Source organism: Mastomys coucha, unplaced genomic scaffold (genome assembly GCF_008632895.1).
Source record: "Mastomys coucha isolate ucsf_1 unplaced genomic scaffold, UCSF_Mcou_1 pScaffold7, whole genome shotgun sequence".
Lineage (NCBI taxonomy): Eukaryota > Metazoa > Chordata > Mammalia > Rodentia > Muridae > Mastomys > Mastomys coucha.
Window position 1 is genome coordinate 90,026,125 of NW_022196913.1, and position 6,154 is coordinate 90,032,278.

Here is a 6,154-nt window from a genome sequence, read left to right on the forward strand (position 1 = left end):
CAGTTGCTGCAGAAGGAACCTAGTGTCCGCGTGTCTTCTTCCCGGTGAGAGGACCACGCGGGCTACAGTAGCTAATCATTGGGACTGTACCTGTGATGAGGTCAGTGTAAAAACTTCCTGATATAAAGGTTTAAAGAATGGAAATCCTTAACCATTTAAATGAAATCATGCATCCTACTAGCATTAGAAAAGAAACTGAACGTGTTAGATATCCTACTTTCCGGGAGTTCATAACCCAATTGAAACAAATAGTAAGAATATCTTTAAAATACTATAGTGAAACTAAAATCATGATCTTCAAAGACAGACCATTAAGCTGTTTTCGTTTTCCTTTATTTAATAAATCCCGTTTTTAAAAAGTATAGAACATGGGCCAGCAAGATAGTTCAGCAGACAGAGATGCTTGCCTTCTGAAACATACAACCTGAATTTGATCCTGGGAACCACAATATAAGAGTTAACGACAAAAGCAACTCCTAAACTTAACCCTAACCCAATCCCTAACCCTAACCCTAACCCTAATACTAACCCTGACCCTAATCCTAACCCTAACCCTAACCATAACCATAACCCTAACGCTAAACTAACTCTAACCCTAAACCTAAACCTAACCCTAACCCTAACAAAAAAAAAAGTTTTAATTTTTAATTCTCTAATATTCTCCAAATATAATAAAAGAAAAATCAAAAGTTTACCTCTGAGCTCACCCAGCTGCTGTGACATAGGTATGCATACACACACACACACACAGAGACACATACACCTACCACACTAATAAATGATTTTTAACATAGGATAGCAGCAGGTGACACTATTCTGCATGTGATTTCATTCCACTCACATCAGCGACTAATTCTAAGTGCACACATACTTACTGCATGAACTGCATCATATCCACAACCTTCTAGAACATGCCAGCACAAGCACTGTTTTTCTCCAAACACCATTCATGGCTACTGTTCCTTGGCTGAATCTTTGAGAGTGTAGAAGGAAACTGCATGTCAGTGAGTACAGATTTCTTGAGGATAAGGACTTTGTGACAGTTTTCTGCTTTTTGTTTATTTCTGACTTTTGGTTTATTTATTTTGAGACATGGTCTCACTATGTAGCCCAGGCTGGCCTTGAACTAACAATCCTACGTCTGCTTTCTTAGTGTGCAGCCATGCCTAGAGTGTTGGTCTTCTTTGGATCCCTAGAAGAAACAAACAGGAAATGAGACAGAAAGGATATGTGACTGTGGACTGAGTCATGACTTTAGGGAAGAAAAAGGTTGTCCCAGGGTAACCTTTATTATTGAGGAAGTTTTCTGTAATAACGTAACCATCACAACTCTAACAAATGCCAAATACTGAGCACTTACTTCAGTGTTTTCTTTTAAGCCCTTTATTTGTGTTTGCTTAAGTTCATTTCACAGGGATTGCCTTCATTTTACAAGTCAGGAAAATGGGCCAGAAAAGCTACATAACATGGAGAGTTCAAACTGTATTTAAAAGGTCTTCACTCAGGTTTCTGGATCAATATTGGGCATTAGAACACCAGCACTTAGCTGTGCGCGCCATTTCTGTGGAAGAGTCCTTCTTTATACCTGTGTTCCGCTCCAAACAGCTCAGATATTTTAAATGTTGAATTTCAACCTAGTAGTATGCACATGAAAGAACTAGTTAGGATACTAAATTGACTATAAATCTGGCAATAGCTCAGTACAAAAAAAAAAAAGTTTTAATTTTTAATTCTCTAATATTCTCCAAATATAATAATAATAAAAGAAAAATCAAAAAGTCATTTAAAAAAAGATAGTTTGACCAAAGTTTACCAAAGTCCTATCAGACATTCCATACAAGTGAGAAAGAGTGAATAACAAAATCAGTATGTGGTGAACATGTGTCTGCCAAGCTCTACAGCACCATCCCATGTCACCCAGCACCTTTGCCCACCATCCACCTCCCCAGCTCTCTCTCCTAGCTAGACTCCAGCATTCTTCTGGGGCATTTATTCCTACTATCCCAGCTTCGGTCCCTAGCTCTCTGCTACTCCTTTCGTTGATTTACTTTTTGTTTGCGTTTGTCAAACCTCGTGTGACATCAGTATGAACTTCTAGTCTAGCAACTAGTGGTCTTCAAAGGCCGTTCATGGCCTTTGTTATCATGACTTACTTGGCAGTATGTGTTTGGCCAAACACTAGCTGTTTCCAACAGATGTTCTCAACACCTCTCAAAACCCACCCATCTGCTTCATGATCTTCCTTGTGATGTTATCTCTTTTGTCATACTCCACATTGTCATTGTTATGATTTTGAACATCGAGTGGCTTCAGAAGGACCACACCAGGACCACACGTGAGGTTTATTGGGAGAGAGAGGGGCAAGATGGTGGTGGAAAGAGAAGGAGGGAAGAGAGAGGGGAGAGAGAAGGAGAGAGAGGGAGTGAGCAGGGGGGTCTTTCTTTGTATGTAGATGATGATGTAATCACAGGTAAAAGTGGGAGGTGAGCCAAGTGGATTCTGGGAATATGGTGGCTGTTGCCTTGACAACAGGTCTGAGGGTCCCACCTATGTGATGTCATGGGTTTCGGAGGTCCTGATCCCAACATACCTCCCTTATTATTATTATAAAGAGAAGGAATAAAAGGGGAGAGAGAAGCCGATGGTGAAAAGGGAATGAGGGCGTTGTGTCTCTTAAGCTGCTTCCTGCTGTCTAGGGGTGTCATCAACTTTGAAGTGCAGCTGACTTTCACCATCAGGATCCACTTGGTAAACGTTCACATCAGGTTCCTCTGTGGACAGCGGCTCTTCTGTGGGCAGCAGCTGGTAATCCTGTAACAGGGGCTGATTAATAGTTTGGTTAGAAATTTTTTGTATCTGTCATTGAAGGAATGTAGAAACAAGACTAATGAGGCACGAAGCCAATAATAACTCTAGGAAGATGGCTAGGAAAGGCTTCATGAAAGGGAGTATCCACTTCCATATAGGGTTTTTGAAAATTCCAGCAACAGTCACTGTCATTGAATCTGGGATTAAACTCTTAAGAACCTTGTTCTTTACTCTTAGTTCCCCATGCACATCTGTCTTTCACAATGTCACCTGCTGCTTCCTCTCAGCTCTTCCTGGACTTGCTCAAAGACAGAACTGCTGCATCACCCTCCAGCCAATCACATCTGGGCTGTTAGATTCACATGTTCTTTTCTTGTTGTTAATGTTCCGGGGGGTTGGGAGGCAAGCTTTCGGCCTTAATTCAAATCTGGGCCCCTTCCACAAGAACTCTCCAAGAACTGGCAGTGCTGTCTTTTCTACCATGTGAATGAATGACTCACCTGACACTAGCTTCCCACAGAAACTCAAGACTTTGAAAAGGTGAGCACACCTTCCACAGCCATCTTTATTTGGTAGATAAGAAAACTAAACTCAAAACCTGTTCAATGACTTGCCCAAGGTCATGACCCCTAAGCAACTTTGACATGCTTACCTGTAGTCCAGGCTACAAAGCCAGGTTCCATCTCCAAAGAGGGCAAAAGTGTGTTTTTCACTTCTTTGCAGCCTCCTATATGTTCAGGGAAGTATTGTTATATTGCACACATCCAATAATTGGCCTGGTGTGAAAGAGATAGAACAGGAAGCAAAGGGGAGAGAGACTGGAAGCACAGCTAACCGTTTGGAGCTCAGAATCCATGGGTCCTCATGGCTAGCAAGCAGCCAAGGCCCACCACCCACACCAGCACTCTCTGAGAGAAAGGCCTGCAGCGCCTGGATCACACCTTGAGACCACAGGAACATCCTGTCCCAGCCTCCAAGTTGCCGCCCGCCTTGACCCAGGACTAGGGGACTTTCCCAAAGCAATTCTTGCTGTGTGGTTGGTGACTCAGAACCGTTGCTGTTGTCCAAGGTATCATTTGTAAAGTGCTTCCTTGGAAGAGAAAATGTTTGGGACAGCTGGAAGGGGAGCTCCCGGGCTGCAGCCACAAGGAGCCTTGTTGTGTGTGAGAGAACACAGGCTTCTTATTTCCCTCTTCCCCTCGGCTGTGTTTATTTAAAGCTCTGCCGCTGCTGTGGGGTGCGTGCCCAGGACTCCAGGCAGGGCCCTTGGCAGCACCAGGGAGCAGGCCCAGCACTTACTGCAAGGACCACAGTAGTCATGGGCACAGGCCTCAGGCCAGGAACCAGGGAGTCCAGCCAGGACAGTGGAAGGCATTGGGCAAGAGTTGTTATTGTGTCCTGGGCCACCCTATAATTATTGTGTTGGCTGTTATGATTTCTGTCTCTATTGCAATTTCTCTTAGTAAATCTCTGCCCACTAGTGTCTTATACAGGGAGAACTTATTTACATGCACACTTATATGGATGTGTGGCATATATTTCTTTATGGATTTATCTCTCCTTCATGAGACAGGATATTGATATGCAGCCTAGGTTAGCCTGGAGCTTATGGTCCTGTGACTCCAGCTCAGGAGCACTAAGTGTATGTATATGTATGTATCTTCTCATATACCTACTTGTGTATTTGTGTGTGTGTGCGTGTGTGTGCATGTGTGTATGTGTGTGTGCATGTGTGTGTTCATGGAGAGATGTCTCCTAATTTATCACCTAGGCTGCTAGGCTGGCTTTTCCAAGGTTCTTAGAGGAGAAGCATTGCTTTACCAGGTAGCTCAGGAGGAAGAGGTACCTCGCTAGAGCATTACAAGACTCCTCTAGGGAAAACTTACATATTCTTTTTCCTAATAATCAGTGTGTATGTGTGTTTGTGGGTTTGAGGGTGCATATTACTTGTGGGGGTCAGAAGACAATGTATTAAAACCATTTCTCTTCTCCCACCCTAAGTTCCAGAGGGAAAGATCAGGTCATCAGCCTTGGTGAGAAGGGCCCTGGAGCCATCTCACTAGCCATAGACTTGACTTAGATTTATTTTGGAAACAGAACCTCCAGTGAGCTGTTTGTTCCTGGTCTGTCCTTTTGTTCCAACCAAAAGTTTCTCTCTGTAACTTCACACTGGAAATCTCCCTCTACCCTCCTATGCTCAGTCAAATGCTAAGGAGGAGGGAATAGACCCCAGCCAAAGGTCCCGGGCTCTCTACCTGTCTGGACAAAGGGTAGATTAAGGAAGAGTCCATGAGGCAGTGGAGGCACGTGCCTTTAATCCCAGCAATAGGGAGGCAGAGGTTGGTGATTCTCTGAGTTCGAGCCCAGCCTGATCTTCACAGTGAGTTCCAGGACATCCGGAGTTACACAGAGAAAGCTTGTCTCAAAAAAAAACAAAGAGAGTCGGAGAAAGTCCATGGTTGTGAGAAGCAGCATGGTTATTGTGCCCGTCCATAGACTCAGCTCACTGTGTGTGTATTTATAAAACCATCACCAGTTCTGCTAGTGGGTGCCTCTTCTTGCCAGCAGTAATCATGAACTCCTTGCTTTGACTTTAATTTTCCTCACTCCCATCTCACTGAGAGAAGCTCCCAAGGCTGGCAGGAAGAAGACTCTTCAGAGGTGAGTAACTTGTCTCCATCGTTACCACAGTGTGCTTCCCAGACTAGAGGAACAGAACGAATTTGTTTAGCTCTCGGAGGTGATCCGCGAGTCCACTGTGGCCGGCAGTTACTCAGTTACAGACAGGCTCTGCCTCTATTTTCCCCTCATCAATTGAAATCAAAGTTCCCTTTTCAGTTTTCACCCTCCCACGGCTGGTAAGACACTGAGTACTTAGAGAAAGAAGGGCATCCTTACAGGGAACGCTTAAGTGCTTTCAAACTTGGCGCCCATTTTTTCCTCTCTATTAAAAGTAAAAATGCAGTAAGGGCTGGGGATTATAGCTCAGTTAGTAGAGTGTTTATCTGGCGTGCAAGAAGCCTTAGATTCAATCCCTAGGACTGCAGAAACTGGCCGTAGCGCAAGCCAAAAACCCACCAGGGCAGAAGGATCTGGAGTTCTAAGTAATATTTGGCTACTTACAAAGTTTGAAGCCAATCCAGGTTACATGAGACCTTTTCTCAAAAAGGGGAGGAGGGAGAAAAACTGCAGAGAATATATAGCTACCTGCAAGTTCCTTATGTTTAATTTTCTCCTTGAAGCCAACCCGTGCCATGAGAGGGAACCCATGCCTGACTGACACTGTCTGGATGGCTAGGAACTGAAGACTGGGTAGCCTACAGACCTAGCTAGGGTAGAACCAAAC

The 6,154-nt window shown here is 44.0% G+C and overlaps 1 long non-coding RNA gene across 1 annotated transcript; it reads right to left on the reverse strand.

The window, feature by feature from the left end:
- Window positions 1–2,623: 2,623 nt before the first annotated feature.
- LOC116082385 lies at window positions 2,624–3,667 on the reverse strand. Its single transcript, XR_004115272.1, has 3 exons — window positions 3,644–3,667; window positions 3,461–3,535; window positions 2,624–2,823 (listed from the first exon to the last, which is right to left on the reverse strand). It is a non-coding gene; the product is annotated as an uncharacterized LOC116082385 (long non-coding RNA).
- Between the last annotated feature and the right edge of the window lie 2,487 nt (window positions 3,668–6,154).